At 45.1% G+C, this 18,550-nt stretch overlaps 1 long non-coding RNA gene across 3 annotated transcripts in view; it reads right to left on the bottom strand.

Annotated features, from left to right (window-relative positions):
• Positions 1 to 742: 742 nt before the first annotated feature.
• Positions 743 to 18,550, bottom strand: part of LOC310698106 — a 34,794-nt gene continuing 16,986 nt past the window's right edge. For 2 of the 3 annotated variants that reach the window (XR_014521313.1, XR_014521314.1), the window contains 2 exons: positions 17,442 to 17,617; positions 743 to 812 (listed from right to left, as the gene is read on the bottom strand). This is a non-coding gene — a long non-coding RNA (uncharacterized lncRNA). The remainder of the gene's footprint in view (positions 813 to 17,441; positions 17,618 to 18,550) is intronic. The other variant, XR_014521315.1, reaches the window with a different exon arrangement.

Genomic DNA, 18,550 nt, shown 5'->3' with positions numbered 1-18,550 from the left:
TGTGGATGGGTGTGGACTGGCATAGGGAGAGGCCTGGAAAGGGCCCCCATTGACCAGTCTGAGAGGCCTGATTTGGCCCCTGTGTTTGTGGTTCCCCGTTCCTCTGTTACATGGTAAGGAAGCCTGAGAGGAGACCATCTGGTTCTCCAGAATGCCAAGCCATTGCTACAGTCCCTGGCAGCTGCTCACTCCAGATTCTCCTGAAACACCTTTCTTTCCCCCCCGTCATAATCCACAATCATCTAATTTTCCAACATTCTGGGGAACTCTTCCTTCCACCAGACCCCCCCCCCCCAGTATCCGCATTCCTGCGTTCCTTGGCCCCCACCCCAGGCCACCTCACTGCCATGCATCCTGTTTCCTAGAGACATAGCAAGGGCCTGAGTCACGCCACCGATGGCTTCTGCAGGTGACGGAAGGCTAACAATAGCCAACAAAGGGAGGATGTCTCCCTTGCGCACGCTCCCGGGCCAACCTGGAAAGCATCCTGCCACAGTCCTTCGAGGAAACTCCGAACGGAGGACAGCAGCGCAGATGAGCTTGGCAGCTCAAATGAACGTGCCTTTTCCAAGGAAATTCTATTTCCTGTTTGCAAAAGAATGTTTTGTTTGGGGGTGGAAGGGATGATGGGGCTGAGGGAACTGCCCTCCGAAGCAGGTGCTTGGCAGGGGCACAATCTCCACACCTTGCAACAAGGGATGGAGCAGAAATTTACTTTGGCTTGCACTTAAAGGAGAACCTACCTGATTGCCAAACCAATGCATCCATTTGTTAGAAATTTGCCCTTCTCTTAATTTTGCGGTGCAGTTCTCCTACCAAAGAAGGCATAGAAAAATTCATATATGCAGGGAAACTGTGCACAAAGATGCATATGTATCTGAAAGCAGCGTATAAGAATGCATCATAATGTGGAAAACTTGTTTACAAAAATCTTTTCATTGGTCAAAACCCTCACACAGAAATGTGTCCATTAGGAGAAATTTGTACTAAATTACTGAAAATAGTGTTACAAAACCTGGGTGTCTGCTGAGTGGTGGCAAAAGCCCATGGACTCCTAGGTACGTACACTGGGTCTGTGTCCCTTTGGAGAATGGAAGTCATGGCGGAGACTGTCGTGCTTTAAGAAATAGGGTTTAGTCACCTATTTACACCTTCAGTCTGCATGGAGGGAGTCCAGATCTTACAGCATAGGCATTTCAAGAGGCAGCAAGGCAGGCAGCCTCCAGTCTGCCTCTGCCAAAGATGGATCCCAGACCTTGTCATGTTGATGGCCCTCAATTGTTCTATTGATAGCCATAGCTCAGCCAAGTTGGTTTGCATAAGCCAGCCCAGGAATTCCTCTGCAGCTTGTATCTCTCCCTTCCCACCCCAAATAATCACAATCCTAGAATTTATTGATTTCTAGGGTTTACCCTAAATCTATAACAATACTAACAAGGCTTTTTAAAGATAATGAATTAATTAACTTGCATCAGACAACTGAATTTAAGATAGGGGAAATGGTAAATGGAGAGAACCAAAACACCCTTACTTGCAGCTCATGCTGGCAAATACCCCTTATCCCCAGAGGGACGGATACCATCACAGCCCCATTAAGGTCTTCAGAAAATGTGCTCAGCACACAAGCTCCTTTATTTCTGTAAAAATCATTATTATCAGACTTGACATGTTGGGTCAGGCAATTGGTACTTCTAGTTCCAGGGTTCAGTTGCCAGCAGCCCCAGGAAAATTCATAAACAGGACAAGACAGCAACATTCACCCACTAATAGTAAGGGAAACCAGCAGAAAGGCTCTCTCAGCACATTTGCTCCAAGACTCAAGAGGCACTTAAGGAAACGTTGTGGCTCTAGACAGGGGGCTTCCAGAACTCCAGTTCTCACCCAGCAGAGGGGCTTTGTATCAACTCCTCCTTTCAAGAGGTGGGATGGGGGACATCCCCCCTTCAGAGTGGGTTGAGGGACATCACCACCACCTTTCACCACCACTCCAGTGACAAAACTGGATGGCCGAAGGCCTCCCTTCTCACTGGCTTAGCATGAGGGGAGGTGTTCCACATAGCTTTGCCCTTAGTCTCCTCCTGCCCCTGAAGGCCAGGGAGACCAGCAGCAAAGCTAGGCAGTGGAACAGAGGTGATGCCTCTTGGGGGTTGCCGCATAAGGTGGCTGCCTCACCCCACCTCATGTGTGGGCCAGCTCTGTCTCTATATACCCAGAGACTTTTGGTGGTATCCACCCACATTTTACTCAGAGTGGACCCTAACTTAGGTTCTACTCTGAATAGACTCAGAGTAGAACCTAAGTTAGGCCCATTCATTTCAGTGGGTCTACTCTTGAGTAAAGCTTAGCTGAATACTATTGCTATTATCCGTTATTACAACTCCTTTGCCATAAGGTCCAAGGGCAGGCTGTAGAAACATAAAAAATTCAATATTAAAATCAATTAAAACAAATGACTGTGCAGCCAGATGAAATTGAATGGATCCTAGGAATTATATAACTCAGGAGTCAAAGGCCAAGGTAAAGAAGTGTATCTTCAGAACACAGGGAAAGCTACACCATGACAGTGCAAGACACACTTCTGTGGGGACGGAATTCCACAGCTCGGTGTCAAGTATCAATTAAATATCAACATGATGGACAGCGGTAGATGGTGCCCATTGGGACTGGAAGGGCAGAAAGTGTGGAGACCAACAGGAGATGAAGCCAGACCCAATGACAGGCAGAGCCCCTACCCAATTGGCTATCAGCAAGAAGCCAGACAAGTGGAGACTGGCTGAGGACAGTCCGAAGTTGGTGGTAGCAACAACAACAACAACATGTTATTTATACCCTGGTAGTGTCCCAGTTGCCTTAATGGAGCAGCATCCACTAATTACAATTTAATTAACTGTTTCCAGAGGGGTGGTCATGTTAGTCTTTTCCAGCAAAAACAACCAAGAGTCTTGTGGCATCTTAAAGATTAACATGTTCATTATGACATAAGCTTCTGTGGGCTGCAGCCTCTCAGAGGCATGATATTTCACAGACTAAAACCTGGTACATATCTATAACTCAGGGAAACATTTCATGCATCTGAAGTAGTAGACTAGGTCCCGCCCGCCCCCGGAAAAAAGCAGGTGGGCCCCCACGGCCCTTCACTTCATCAAATCTGGCCCTTTTTGAAAAACGTTTGGACACCACTGCACCCTTTAGCCCTGAGCTATGTGCCTTAGAAGCTACCCACCACCTCCAAAGTTGCCTAAGGGGAATCACCAAGCCATTTCCCTGTTTTCCCTTCTCAACCTTAGCATGAGATGGCCAAATTAATTGAACCAATTATTCTGTTTAACAAACCACTGTCCACAAAAAAACAGTGTGAAGCAGGCAAGAACCTACCCCACCCTGCCTTCCCTTCCGAAACCATGGCAAACTGGTGAAAATAACTGCACCAAAGTGACCACACATAGCAGTGGCTATATCTTCCTGCAAGTTACTCATATTTGAAGAGAATGAATTTCTTCAGCAAGGAAGATACAAGAATGTCTCACATGTCCTCAGCAATAGCAGCCTATCCGTATGTGCCTAATAAGTCCTAGAAAACTGCCTCCATATTTTGCTTTCTAACTTTCTTTACTGATGTCAGATTTAGCTTCCATTTTTGTTTATAAAGGTAAACCAGAGTCTGGGACTCTGCTGGGGGTTGGGGGAGAGGGAAGCAGACATTATTCCAAGTTTTACCCCCAAATTAACTTAACTCACCTTTAGTTCACCCTATATGCAGGTTAGAGAGCTTAAAAAGTTCTTTCCACAGCGGGTGTTCCCACCACGGAAAACATTTCTAAGCCCTCCACTTTGCTTACTGGGCTCTGGGAAGGTTGCACGCAGGCTCTGGGTGCCTTAGTGAGATCACATGAGATCTTGAACGGTCCTGTGAGATCTTGTGCTGGCTCCAGAAGGTAAGATGGCACACATAGGGTGATGGTTCCAAGGAATTGTTCTGGCTTTACACGATTTTGCTTTTCCATGCTACTCCTCTGGAATGTAACCCCTACGGAAAACGCAATCCTCCTATATTATATAAATCTGCCTTATATTGGGTCAAGACACTAATCCATGTATCCCACTTTCCTCTGCTCTGACTGATAGGGATCCTCCAGGATCGCACGTGGGTATCTTTCCCTGCACTTCTGTTGTGAGATAGGGATGGGTGAATCTGTCAATTCTGGTTTTCTCTCAGCTTCTAATTTTGCCAATCCTAAATTCAGTTCACCACATTTTCGTATCAGTCTGCAGTTACAATTTTTGAAGTCCTCGTGAAAACTTGTCAGCATTTTAGTGCAATTGTTTTTTTAAAATAATATGCACATTAAGAGGTAAAGGTAAAGGGACCCCTGACCATTAGGTCCAGTCATGGCCGACTCTGGCATTGCAGTGCTCATCTCGCTTTACTGGCTGAGGAGCCGGCGTACAGCTTCCGGGTCATGTGGCCAGCATGACTAAGCCGCTTCTGGCGAACCAGAGCAGCCATTTACCTTCCCGCCGGAGCGGTACCTATTTATCTACTTGCACTTTGACGTGCTTTCAAACTGCTAGGTTGGCAGGAGCAGGGACCGAGCAACAGGAGCTCACCCCGTCGCGGGGATTTGAACCACGACCTTCTGATCGGCAAGTCCTAGGCTCTGTGGTTTAACCCACAGTACCACCTGCATCCCTTATTAATTAATTAATATGCACATTACTTGCATGCAATTTTCTCCAACATAATGCATTATTGTGTGTTATTTCCCCCCAATATAAGGTTTTCATGTTTGCATTCCCCGAATATACCCATTTTTGTACATACTATTTGCTGGGAGAACTACAAGATTTGGATATGGGCACATCTCAAAAGCAAGGCTCATATTGTTTCAGGAAGTATGAAGGTTCATGGAAAAATGTAAACCGAATCACATTTTTCTCCCACCCTTAAATTCTGATATCCTTTTAACTGGTGATGGGAAGGATTGAACCTGGGGAATGTGTGCTCTACCACTGAGCAAAAAAGATGGATAATTATTTCGCAGAGGGAGTGTTGGGCACTGATTTGAGAATTACATCTGAAACAGAAACACTCTATTCCAACTTATCAGTAGCAATCCTTATGTTCCACTTGTAACAATGCCCCTAATTGCTGCATAACAGACAGATGTTGGCAAGAGAAGTTTTTCCCCTGGCATGATGATGTAGCAATGGAAAATTTCACCTGCTGGTTTCTACCTGTTATGCCACGGCACAGGGCCTCAGTCCACAAAAGACAGTGTCATACTTTGCTTTTAGCATGCCATTCAACAAGTGCCTGGAATGAACATAAATATAGACCACCTAATCCCTGATCTATTATTATTTCACATTGCACTTTTATTCTACCTTCGCTCCACAGAGGTCAGAGCTTCACCCATTTAATTTTTATCATCATAACAACAACTGACCCAGAGCTTCAATGCCATCATGACAAAACAGAGATTTGAACCAGGGTCTCCCAAATGTAGTCCAACATGCCAGCCATTACACCAAAGGTTGGAAATCAGTGACCTTCCAGGTGTTGGTGGACTACGACTCCCATGATCCCTGCATATTAGCCATACTAACTAGGGGCAATGGGAGTTGTTCACCTGGAGAGCCACATGTCCCCCATCCCTGTGCCACACACTATACTGGATCTGGGGCTGATTCCCCCATGCATTTTTCATCATGTGATCACTGCAGCTTCCACTGAGGCCTCACATGTGAGTGTGAGTCTTTACAGATCAAATAGCAGAAAAAGCTTCCATGTCATCTTAAGCACACAGTGTATTTCAGCGTGGAGCCAGTTCACACTTTCGGTTACTGGTCAGCATCTGTTTGCTGAGTAACCCAGTAAGGAGAAACCAAGTGATGTAAAGGGCTGTATGAACCGGTGCTTTGTGTTCCTGGCTTTATTTTGGTCCTGTGAAAAGGATCAGGGATTTCTGGATCAAGGGGTGGGGGGAAATCCTAGGAGCTTTATGCTCCCTTCTTCAGCAGCATTTCCAGGTATCAGCAGGCATATTGGAAAGACAGAAAAGTTGATGATCTGCTTCTTCAAAGCTTAACCCCTTTCCCCTCCAAGAAACCGATTAGTGGCAATCTCTAGCGCTGGGATATAAGGACATTAACCAGCAGCCTGGGGAAGTTTATAGGAATGCAGGCTCAGAATCACTGACAAAGGGTGAGAGGTGCTGGCCCTGCCCTGTGGCCTAGCAGGCCATGACCTCTGACCTGGCTGTAAATGGTGATACTTTACAGGCTAAGCTGAGCAGCCAAGGAAGCACACACACAACCCTCCTCGGCTGTATTTTTGACCTGGCTGAGCGACCGCAAGTTGTTTGCTGAAATGCCTTCTTCCTATCCTTGCACAGCTGCATCCAAGCCCAAGCGTCATCATGAGGCTGCCCAGGGAAACCCTTTTTTGTAATCCTCCCAGGGTTTGAACTAGAAAATCTGGTAACAGTCCCCTGATAGGAACTTAAAGCAAAACGGGCACTTGTGCTGCTAGCTCAGTCAATTTATGTTGGTGTCACCCCTCTCCTGTGGCCATCTGTTTATGCTCAGCTTAAGTAGAACATGTTCACAGCTCACAATCCATGCAGGTAAGGATCAATGAACAGCATTCGCTGCTGACCCCAGAGTCATATTTGGGAAAGGACATAGATCTCTCCAATGAAGGTATTAGAATGTTGCTTTCCAAATGCTGCCAAGTTATTCAAATCATGCAAAACGGCACACATACACCCAGACATATTTATCATTTATAACTTGTACTTGGTTGAATATATTGGAAAGAGATCAGAAAAGGAGTATTTGGTGCAAGGTATTTAGAGGAGTTTCGATGCACTGAAATGCTAAGTAAGTCAGGGTTCAAGTTTAGAGTTTCCAACAGGTCAGAACAAAGTAAAATAAAAAAACACTTTAAAACTGCCCATTTTCCTGAGGTTTGCTATGCAGGAGTCAACAGAACAGCTTCAGTTCAAAGTTGGCAGCCCTATTTTAGTTCCATCTCTTATGTGGTGTTACTCTATGGAAGCACTGGGAAAGTCAGTCTCCAGCTGCCTCATCACTTTTTAGTTTTGTTTCACCTGGCTTGATACATTGGCATATCTTTGGCTACTACTATTTGTTTATATTATTATATGTATCAGAGCAGACCCTCCAAGTGTCCTTATTTTCCAGGGACATCCCTGATTTAGAGAAGCTGTCTCGGTTTCTGGAATGTCCTACTTTTCCTTAGGATGTCCCTATTTTCATTGGAGAAATGTTGGATGGTATGGAGTTTTCCAACCCTTGAGCCATCTGAAGTCAATCCTGTATAGGGAAGTTGTTTTTTTATGTTTAATGTTTTATTATGTTTTTATATGTGTTGGAAGCTGTCCAGACTGGCTGTGGAAACCCAGTAAGATGTGTGGGGGTATAAATTGTAAAATTACCATTATTGAATGGGACATCCCTATTTTCATTGGAGAAATGTTGGAGGGTATGTGAGAGTTGGGGAACTTTTTCATCCTGAGGGCCACATTCCCTTCTGGGAAGCCTTCCAGGGGCCATATCAGTAGTGGGTGGGACCAGAGGAAGAAGCGAGCAGAACAACGAAGGCAAATTTAGCCTTTTATAGGCTTTCTGCACCTTTTCTCTACCTAGATGGGCAAAATCCAAAAGGCATTATCCTATGAGGTGGTGTGGCTTGCGAAGAATTTTAAGCGGCATAGAGTTAAGCCTAGATGGCCATATTTAGTACCCAGCCCAACGCTTCCCCACTTATTTTATATATAAAGAACTTATAAGGCTTTCCACTCTATAAATACTCAGTATCTGTGGGACAAAACGCCAAACACAAATATGGACTTGATATTTTTTGTTTCAGATGGAAGCTCTCTATAGTGGTACCTCGGGTTAAGAACTTAATTCGTTCTGGAGGTCCGTTCTTAACCTGAAACTGTTCTTAACCTGAAGCACCACTTTAGCTAATGGGGCCTCCTGCTGCCGCTGCGCCGCCACTGCACGATTTCTCTTCTCATCCTGAAGCAAAGTTCTTAACCCGAGGTACTATTTCTGGGTTAGCGGAGTGTGTAACCTGAAGCGTATGTAACCCGAGGTACCACTGTATTCAGAAACCTGTTTGAAGGTCCAAATGGATTAAAATTATTCAGAAAGCCCATAGGTATTCAAATTCTAGACAATGTTTTGCCAAGAAATGACAAAAATACTCAAGCTTCCCCAAAATACTCAAGCTTCCCAAAGATACTCAAGCTTCCCATTCCAACTTCATTGCAGCTTTGATTACAAAATCTATGGGATGTTGAAAGGAAGTCCTGACGTGGATATACGTGGCTTACGTGCCCCAGAGTGGAAAACCTTGCAGGATTTGCTACTTCTGGTTTTGTTTTTAAAATATGTGGAGTTTAGCCTGAGTTGAAGAAGTAACTCATAAATTACCATGTTGCCAAAGGCTTGGATGACCCTGAAAAATTACGTGTTGTTTTGTGGGATTTTATCTTATATGGAACAAATACACACACAAGATTCCCTCCCCACGGTGTAACGTGAATACAATGTACATTACGGGCCTTTTAGTTTAATATTTGCTACACCAGCTTCATTCAGGTGGAATGTTTCTTCGAAGATCAGCAGGAGCAGCGGCTATGAATAGCGGGTGCAGCACATTAAATATTCATATTGCTTTTTAATTGAATTTAATGCTTCTTTTCTTTCTTATAGTGTATTTTATTACTTTATATTTTGTTTCATAATGCATTCTATGAAATTCAATTTGCAATACAATAAAATACAATATAAGTAATAAAAGAAGCAATAAAAATACAATTAAAGCCATACAGCATCTAGCAGAGCAATTGCTACTACAGGCAGAAAAATCATTTAAGTGGTCCGTCAAGACCCTAAGCAATTTTCAAGTGGTCTGGGGGGTTGGGGAAGCTTAGAAACCACTGCTCTACACTGATTGGCAGCAGTTTCTCCTGGGTTTCGGGTAAGAGTCTACTTCAGTCTTTTTTTGGAGATGCAAAACATGAAAAGCACATGGTTTATCATTGAGCTATGTCCATTCTCCAAGGAATAAACTAAAAAGACGAAGCATCCAAACCACCCAGTCCCCCTCACCTAATGTTTGGATACCTGTGCAGAATTAAATGTTACCTGGTAATATTATCCCTATCTCTGGCATAAAATGAGTAGCAAAATATGAGACCTTTTCCCCTGCCCAATAATTTTGAACAGTGCTGTGGGGGAAGATGATGCTAGGCTGAGTTATCTAGATTGCCATTAAATGAATTAAGATCCTCAAACGGCAGGCTGGTCGCCATATGAATGGCAGGCTAGAGAAGTGGCCAGTCAGGATGCTATTTTTAATTACTAGCAGCAGTGGAAAGAAAACCCTCGCCTCCTTGTTGCCATGACAACTTTAGTTCCCATCAACCTGAAACTTGGGTTGCCATAGCGACATGAACTGCCAAGCCACTTTCCATCACCAGGCCCCAATATGGAATCAAGATGGCTCCTAAAGTAGTTAGTTGGAAGTTTTCCATACCTGAAAATTTTGGGTGCTGCTATTTCTCCAGGGTGGTGGTAGAGGGAGAAACCAATCATTGCTTATTTGCCTATGATAATTAATATAAATGTCAAAGCACCCTCTTGATTGAACTGAGATTGATTTTAAACGCATTAAAAACCATTTCCTGAAAAATAGCACTGTTATGTGACACCCATTTGATGGCTAACACACGTTATACGGGGGCTTCCTCCTTTCAAAGGAAACCCCAGCATTTCAGCATGTCTCCAGCATTAGTTTTGCATTTCTTTGTAATAAAGTCCCCCGAAATCCCTATAAAAGTGGGGCCTTGCTTCTCAGAACCCCATAATGGAGCTATCCTCCACTCAATACAGTCTCCATCAAACGCAGGAAGTGTGGCATGAAAATGTAATAAATAATCAATAACTCTGTTCCAGGTCAGGAGAAGATCATTACTTCATGTGTCACAGTTTCAAGCCTTGCTAGTAAACTCAGGGGTTCTGGGATGGATCCTTGACTTATATTAGGGCCTTCCTGCTCAGCTGCATGAACACCAAATCTGAGATCTAGGGGCTGCCCCTGGTAATATCATGGGGCTGAGCCCTGGAGACAGAGGTTAATTGGGAGAGGGAAACAGTGGAAGTAAGACACCCCGCCCCACTTCAGAGTAATTTGTAGGCAGGGAGAGTCCACCCATGAGGTAAGGTGAGGTGACTGCCTCATGAAGTAGGATCCACAGTGGCAGTAGACCTGGCCTCCAGGGAATGCATTGCCTGCTGCTGCTGTGGTAAAACAGCAGCTGTGGCACACTCCTTGGAGGCCGGATCTGTCGCGTCCTTGGCAGCTGCCCCCCAGTGCCACATGTGCAGCAGCCTCTTGGTGACTGGGGGCACTGCTCTTCTTCTCCCACCCTTGATCTCATTGTAGATCTTTGGTCCCCCTTTGTTCTTAGCGTCGCTCTTCACTCACCCCTTCTTCCCTGGTGGAGGGAGTCAACATTTTATGGTTCACTACAGGAGTAAAAATGTATTGGGTTGGCCCTGTTTGCAGCCAGCTCCTGCTTCCTGCTGTACTGAAGCTTGCAAGTTACAGTCGTCGTCCTTCTTCTTCTTCTTCTTCTTCTTCTTCTTCTTCTTCTTCTTCTTCTTCCATTTAAATAAAGGTATTTTCACTCATGCTGGAGGAGACTCTTGAGAGTCCCATGGACTGCAAGGAGATCAAACCTCTCCATTCTTAAGGAAATCAGCCCTGAGTGCTCACTGGAAGGACAGATCCTGAAGCTGAGGCTCCAATACTTTGGCCACCTCATGAGAAGAGAAGACTCCCTGGAAAAGCCCCTGATGTTGGGAAAGATGGAGGGCACAAGGAGAAGGGGACAACAGAGGACGAGATGGTTGGACAGTGTTCTCAAAGCTACCAGCATGAGTTTGACCAAACTGTGGGAGGCAGTGGAAGACAGGAGTGCCTGGCGTGCTCTGGACCATGGGGTCACGAAGAGTCGGACATGACTAAACGACTAAACAACAACAACAATTTTCATTCACCTGTAGATCCAATTCCATCACCTGGAAGGGACCAGGTAGACCTGGAGGCTTTAGGTCAGAAATGGAGGTCTGGCAACCGTAGTTCTAGAGTTCAGCCCCAGCTATGAAAGCAGAGTCTTGACATCAATTAAATGCAAAGGAACCCTAACATAACAGTATGTTCTAGCCCTGCTGTTGGAAATATAGTAAGGACCAGGCCTGAGTTTTAAAGAGACCTATCTCAGTTAAATCCTCTTTCATCCCCAATATGGGAATGAGATGTGCGTCTTTGTGTGCTTGTACAGAACCCCCTAAATTTTGTACAGTGGAAATGTACACCTGCCCGTTGCCCCACCCATTTTGCATTTGACTCTGCCCACCACTGGAATGTGGTCCCCAGAAGCTTACACTTAAGGGAATGTGGCCCTTAGGCTGAAAAGGTTTCCCCATCTGTGAGGCAGGTAGATGAAAACTAGAAGATAGAGAAATAGACAGATATCCCTAGGATGGCAATGGGAATCAGAAGGGGGCCATTTCTCAAGAGTAGAGAGCATATTCCTTGGATGACAGCAGTCCCTGGTTCAGTCCTTGCCATCACCAGACTCACAGCTACCAGGGCTGAGGGGAAACCCCATTTGAAGTTGCTAACTAGACACCACCAGACGCAGTAGGAAGCACCAGGCTAGATCCACCAGAGGTTTAACTCAAAGCAGGACCACTTCATGACCGTTACTTCCTTGAACAGTATTCATTCAACCAGGGAACGCCAGCGCTCTCCGCTGCCTCACAGCAGAACAACATGTTTCACTGCCATCCTGCAAACCTCCCTTTTGCTTTTCACAAAAGGGCCTCAGCACCTTCCTGAGAGCGCCAGCACCTGGCCAATATACAATGCGACTGGACTGCCACCTAGTGGTACGTCCAAGATGCTTCCAGGTAGTCATTTATTATTATACGGGACATTTTGTTATTTTAAATGATTTGTTCCCTTTATTGCAGGACTCTGTTTTGTCGTCGTGCTTTGCTGCACTGATGGATACAACCATATCCTTTGGTCTTTGGATCCTGTGCCACTATTCCTAGACAAAATAGGGTCAAGGGAAACTGCCTAGGCAGACCAATAGATCATCTAGCTCACTATTGTCCACACTGCCTGAAAGCCCACCTGGTGGGAGGGTGGTTTGAACCCGGGACCTTCTGCATGCGAAGCAGATGATCCGTCAGTGAACTATGGCTCCTCCTAACATCAGTGCAGGAGACTCGCAGGAGACCCTCCAGCGAGGTGTTTGGACATTTGCTGAGATATGGAATGAGAAAAGTTGACAAATTTTCTCTACCATTAGTGTAAAAAGAATAAGACTCCAAGTTACATAGAATGCTTTGTCAGGCAGCTTCCACACCTAAGTACTTAGCAGTTTGAGACTTTGGCCTCCCCATAGCTTTCTGTGTTCCATCATAATGTTAAGATAGGCATTCTTCTGTCTTGTCCCCACCCCACTCTTGACTAAACCTTACTGTCTTTCCCTATTCCATCCCTATTCCTATACTATTTTAGGTGGAATTGGTGGGGGCTGGATTTAAGCACTGCCTGACACTGCCCCCCCCTCAGGCCATCACTGCCCCTCCCCCCCCAGTTAGCCTTACTCCTGGCCCACCTCAAAACAGCAACATAAAAGCACCACCACATTTCAAGCAATCTCTGCAAGTCCATTAACTTTTGGTCATCAGACGTCTTTTGGTTTCAGCAGATTGCTGAAGAAATGGCTGGATTTTGAGAATGTACAGATGTTTGGCTAAGGATAAGTCCTTCCCCTCCCACATCTTTTTTTTTTTTGGATTCTAGGAAAACAAAACAATAAACAGCTTGAGACACAATAACAGTTACAGTCACTAGTTTTCCATCCCTGGCCATGGACAGGGCTCGCCCTTTTTGCTCAGCAAAGAGCAATTAGGGCTGCATATTTCCAATATGAGGGAAATGATCCAAAGGTCCGGTTTTGCTGCTGCAGCCATGTACGGGATGCCAATGGCCATTCCTGTAGAAGGACGTCAAGCTGTAGAAACTGCAGCTGGACTTGTCTCTCTCTGTCAAGTCCAGCTCCTCAGCTTTAAAGCAGGTGGCCCAATGTCAGCCCCAAGGGAAGAGCTGGAGAATGCCCTTTGGAGACCTTGAGGAGCAGCTCTGCAGCTCCACATGCCGTCAGCCTTCCTGAACGAGAGAGCCTTGCTATGGACCTCTGTAAAGCAGGCCCCACTGGCAACAAGATTCTGCCAAATCAACAGATGCATCATCTGTCGACACAACTTTTATCAGTATGGGGTAGGGATGGGTGGATCTGCCAATTCCAATTCTCTTGATTTCCTGTTTTTCAAAAGACATTTAGTTTTCCATATTTCTGCAATCTGTGGTTAAAAACAACAATAACCTAAAGAAGATTCATCAGCATTTTAGTGCAAATTTCATCTAATAAACCTGTTTTTCTATGCAGTTTTCTATGCAGGCCTATGCCTAATATCTTTGCAAAGCAATTCCCCCTAATACCATGCATTTCTATGTTATTTTCATAAATATACGCAATATTATGCACAAATGTGTTCATTTTTGTACACATTACTGGGCAGGAGAAATTGCATTGCAAAATTCAAGCAATGTAAATGTCAAAGGATGGCTGTTCTTTGCTTTGCATATTGTTTCACAAAATGCAAATTTGGTAATTTTGGAATTAAAAGAGAGCTTAAATGAATGTCTTCCCCATCCCCGCTTTCCCCTAGCAAAATTCGCAGATTACCACTGAATCAGAGCAAACATTAATGAGCTTCTCTCCAGATTGACGTTTGCTACAATTTAGCAGACGTTTTTAGTTTCGGGAGGGAAAGTGGTGTGGCAAAGGCAAAGCCACTGAGACCAGTGTCTAGAAAGCACAGGACAAGCACAAGAGTGGATGGGCCCAGAGCAAGCAAAACAAATTCTGCATGTGTACCAGAGGCCTTGGATCTTGAAGCAACTAGAGTTCCCAACTTTTCAACAGGCTGCTTCCACCCTGTCCTTAACTGTTGCTTGGTGCGCAGCCATTAGCAGACAGCCATGCTAGTGCTGGGAGCTTCACCTGCTCAGGTGAGCTGCAGTTTCCAGTACAATCCTCCAAGTCCAAGTGTGGCAAGGAACTTTCTTCAGGAACAAGGCACTGGCTACCCCAAGCGTGTTCTGCTCACTTTCTGCTGTACCTGATTTCCTAAGCACTTTGCATGTTAAGATTTACAAATGCTTTCAGGAGACTGTGATGCACCAGCTGAGCAAGCAATGGGAAGGAGTTAAAAGTGTTGAGCTGGCCGGCTTCTCTGTGTTGGCAGCCAAGGAAGAGGCTTCCTGGGAAAGCTGCAGTGTAAGGGATTGATTTCCCTTGGAATTTGCCTTTGACTGGGTGAACGTTCTGGATGATACAAGAAGGCTCAGTGGTAGGCGGGAGAGAGTCCTAGCCAAGGACAGCAACAATAGCAACAGTTCATTAGAAACCCCAGCAGAGCCCTCACTATTCGACAAGACAGTTCTAGGTGGTTCCCTAGGACAGGACTTTGTGACGGGGTGGCAGCAGCTGCAGCACATTAGAAGAACAGAGGAAGCAGGCTGCATGCAATTGCCTTCTAACCCCTGGATTCAGCAAGTATTAAAATACTCTCCAGGCTACCTTCCTGTATTGAGGTGATCTCCTGGGTTATGGGCCATTAAGAGAGCAAAGGGAAAATGAGAAGGCAACTCAGAGATACTCCTCACTCAACTCAGAGATGGTTAGAATGGCAAAGCTGGAGTTTAAAGTAGGCAGTGATGTGATCTAGAAGAAAAGCAGCAAGCTGGAGAGAGAGTCAAATCAGCATTTGATATCCATGTTTTATTTCTGCTTGTTTCTTGGGAGAAACAAGACCCTTTGGGGGTGCTGATGCTCTGCACCCCTCCATCACAGCCTAATAAAGCCTCACATATCATAAAGACACCACAGTTTCCACTGTGCTTCATTCCAAAAAGAAACACAAACCTTGGGTACCCCCAGAATCCCGCACCGCTCAGAGATTGGTGGCGTGCAACAATATTCAGAAGCTCTGGGAAAGCAAGGAAATGTGAATCCAAAATGTCTGTGGTCTGTCATTACATCTCTGGACAAGTGTTTGTAGATAGATTCAACAGCAGGATTGTTACTTCTGACAGATGCTGCTCACAGTTCACCAGAGAAAAACAGTGTCTCTTTAGACAGTTTCAGGAGTTGAAACTGAAAGGCATTGAAATACCCTCCTTGCAGTTGGCAGCAGTTGTTGGCATAGAGCTAACAACACCCCTGGAACAGCCTGCAGGTTTTGATTGTGCCCTCCTTTCGCACAGCACTAGCAGTCAAGGGAGAAGCAGACGGAAGATTATCTTAGGCAGCAAAACTCTCGCTAAAATCAGGGAGTGGCTAATGGAAGCTTTTCCAGGAATCTGTGCGTGCATTTCTGCACGTTAGCAGAATCATGAGAGGCTTCCCGCAATGATCATAGAGGGAGGGAGGGGGAGGGGGGAGGGAGGAGGTGTGATGGTGTGCCTTTTGCCAGCACCCCCGGGTGAGGATTGCCATGCCCAGAAGGAAATAAATGATGCACCAGCTGCCCGCTGAGGGCAAGTGCCTTGGCATAGCCCATGGAAAGGAAAGCAGCTGACTCTCCTGCTTCCTAGAGAGACTCCTGTTCATAGTCATGCCTTGCAGGCACAGCCGTCTCCGCTGTAATTTGAAGAGCATTTATTAGACTTACATAACCCAGGCGGATTGTGGCACTCTCTGCCAGCTGCCTTCTTGAACAGCAGAGTCAGAGCAAGGGCATGGATGGCAAGTGAAATCCTCTACTGTTGAAAGTCAATCTGGAAACGGCTGGGAGGGAAGCAGAGGTGTTTCTCTGGCCCTCTCGGCTACTGTACAAGCAGTGAAAGAAGCGGGCGGCAACGGAGCAAAATGTACCAGTTGTAAGAGCCAATGCCAGGCTGTTGATGCTGTTCCCATGGTGACAGCATCCCCAGGGATGCCTGAACACAGCTCTTCCACTTCTTTACCCACAAAGATGTAAGTAGCAACCCTTGCATTGTTGCCAGTGCTTGGAGTTAGCTAGTTTTTGGGGTTCTTTCCTGAAATGTTTTATTTGGGCGAATTAAGGCCCAGCTCTCTGGGCTGCAGAATCGCCTTTAAAACACCCAGCCCTCACAAGTTGGGGAGGTACAGCCCCAAACCCCATCCAAGAGCATAAACGAACTGCTAGGATTACCTTGGTAGTCTACAGCAGGTGTGGAGAATACATTCCCAAAGCAGTTTAACAACTGATCCCTCTTCCCAGCTCTGTGAAGGGAATAGGTGTCTCCTATCGACTCTCAGCACCCTTAGCAAACTACAGTTCCCAGGATGCTTTGGGGGAAGCCACAACTGATAATGTGGTATAACAGTGCTTTAAAAGTCTGGTGTGGATGAGACCATTCTTTGGTTTGCTTTAAATTTCTGCTGCTGCTTCTTTTGAATTTTAATATTATGTGCTTCTAACCTACCCTGGGACCTTATAGTTAAGGGCAGGGAAGAGATTTCTGAAATAAATACTTAATAATTAAATATTTAACAAATCAATGATGATGACAGTAATCATCACAACCACAGCATGCAACATAAAAGAAGTCTGGTGTACACTCGACATTTTTCCTTGAGTGGAAAATCTATTTATTTCATGTGATTCATATACCTCTTATTGTAATAAAGCCTCAAAGTGGTTTACAAATCGTACATTTGGACACAATTTATTCACATCATTGTAAAAGTAAAGGTAAAGGTACCCCTGACTGTTAGGTCCAGTTGCGGATGACTCTGGGATTGCGGCGCTCATCTTGCTCTATAGGCCGAGGGAGCCGGCGTTTGTCTGCAGACAGCTTCCGGGTCATGTGGCCAGCATGACTAAGCCACTTCTGGTGAACCAGACCAGCACACGGAAACACCATTTACCTTCCCACCGGAGCAGTACCTATTTATCTACTTGCATTTTGACGTGCTTTCAAACTGCTAGATGGGCAGGAGCTGGGATTGATCAACAGGAGCTCACCCCGTCACAGGGATTTATTTGAACTGACGACCTTCTGATCGGCAAGCCCTAGGCTCTGTGGTTTAGACCACAGCGCCGCCTGCGTCCCTTCACATCATTGTACCCTTAGTTACCGGTAAATGAATGTCTACCAAACTTTCTGCTCTTGAGCTCATGAACAATCTATTCTGCATTACAGAACTATCTGGAATGACATTTCCTAGTGTTTTATTCAATAACGATTTCGTGCTTAAAACAAAACAAAAAACAAAAAAAAAAACTACCTTGTAATTTATTTCTTCCTTTACCACCAGGTTTCAGGCTGACTGTTTTCAAGAGAAATGCAAAGCCGACCACCATCAACTTCCTCTCTATTAAATGTCAGCAGCATCAAAGGACGATTTCCTCTGTTTATTATCTTCAGCTCCTTTCAAGTTGCTGCACTTTGGTTTTAAGCAATCTGTGTTAGATGAAACCACAGAGCAGTTCAGCTAGAGTACATTGACTCTGATAGGACAAAACCTTCACCAGTCTGCGTACTCTGGTTTGGGGCAGGACTTGCAGTTTGAGATAAACACGGACTTCCCCAATATCTTAACCCTTCTCCTGCCTTCAGCGGTTAGGTAATTTTAGATTCTGGAGTTGTTGGGGTTATGGGAGTTTAGAGCGAGAGTGCATTAACTCAACGTACTTCAGAATAAACAGCTGAGCTGCAACCGGGGGGGGGGGGCCGCGGCTTTTGTTCATTCTACTAAGTGGGACCCTGGACTTTTGCCCCAAAGTCCCACCCAGACGGTGCCGCTTCTTCCCTGCAAAGTTCAGTTCTCTCTTCCGATGCTCCTAAGCTCATACTGTAAAAAAAAATTCCGTTGAGGGGAAAAGAACTGCCTTGAGGGAGGGGGTGTTTTTCTTTCTTTTTCTTTCGCAATATTTTTGTTTTGTTTTCCAAAAAATAACTGGGTACAAGTCTAGTAATATAATACAATCTCCACCAAAATAAAAATAAAAAAAATCATTGAGTTTGTAGTGTCATTTCAAGCATATTCTTAAGACGTTAATGGTTAATATAGCCTCTCCACAGCCAAATTTGAGTAGTTGGTGGAGTGAATTGTTATCTTCTTCCCTTACATATGAAAAGAAAGAAGATCGGGTTTCAACAAAGGTATCTCTCTTTGTAACAACTTTTGCTACGCTCTTAAGTGACAGCCAGATCCCAAATGTTGTTGAACCATACCTGGAGGCGTAGCTCAGGCTGAAATTTCCCAAACTCTGTTTATCTTGAGCAGATTTTGCAGTTTCACACATTCCCTACACTAAAAAGGAAAGGAAACCTGACCTAACACAAAGCGATATTTGCTCCTTGCTTATACCGTTTCCGTGATGGTTTCTCCAT

This window comes from Podarcis liolepis (genome assembly GCF_965112155.1).
Source record: "Podarcis liolepis genome assembly, chromosome: Z".
Lineage (NCBI taxonomy): Eukaryota > Metazoa > Chordata > Lepidosauria > Squamata > Lacertidae > Podarcis > Podarcis liolepis.
The sequence above is the reverse complement of the archived record's forward strand: the minus strand, read 5'-3'. Positions and strand labels throughout refer to the sequence as shown.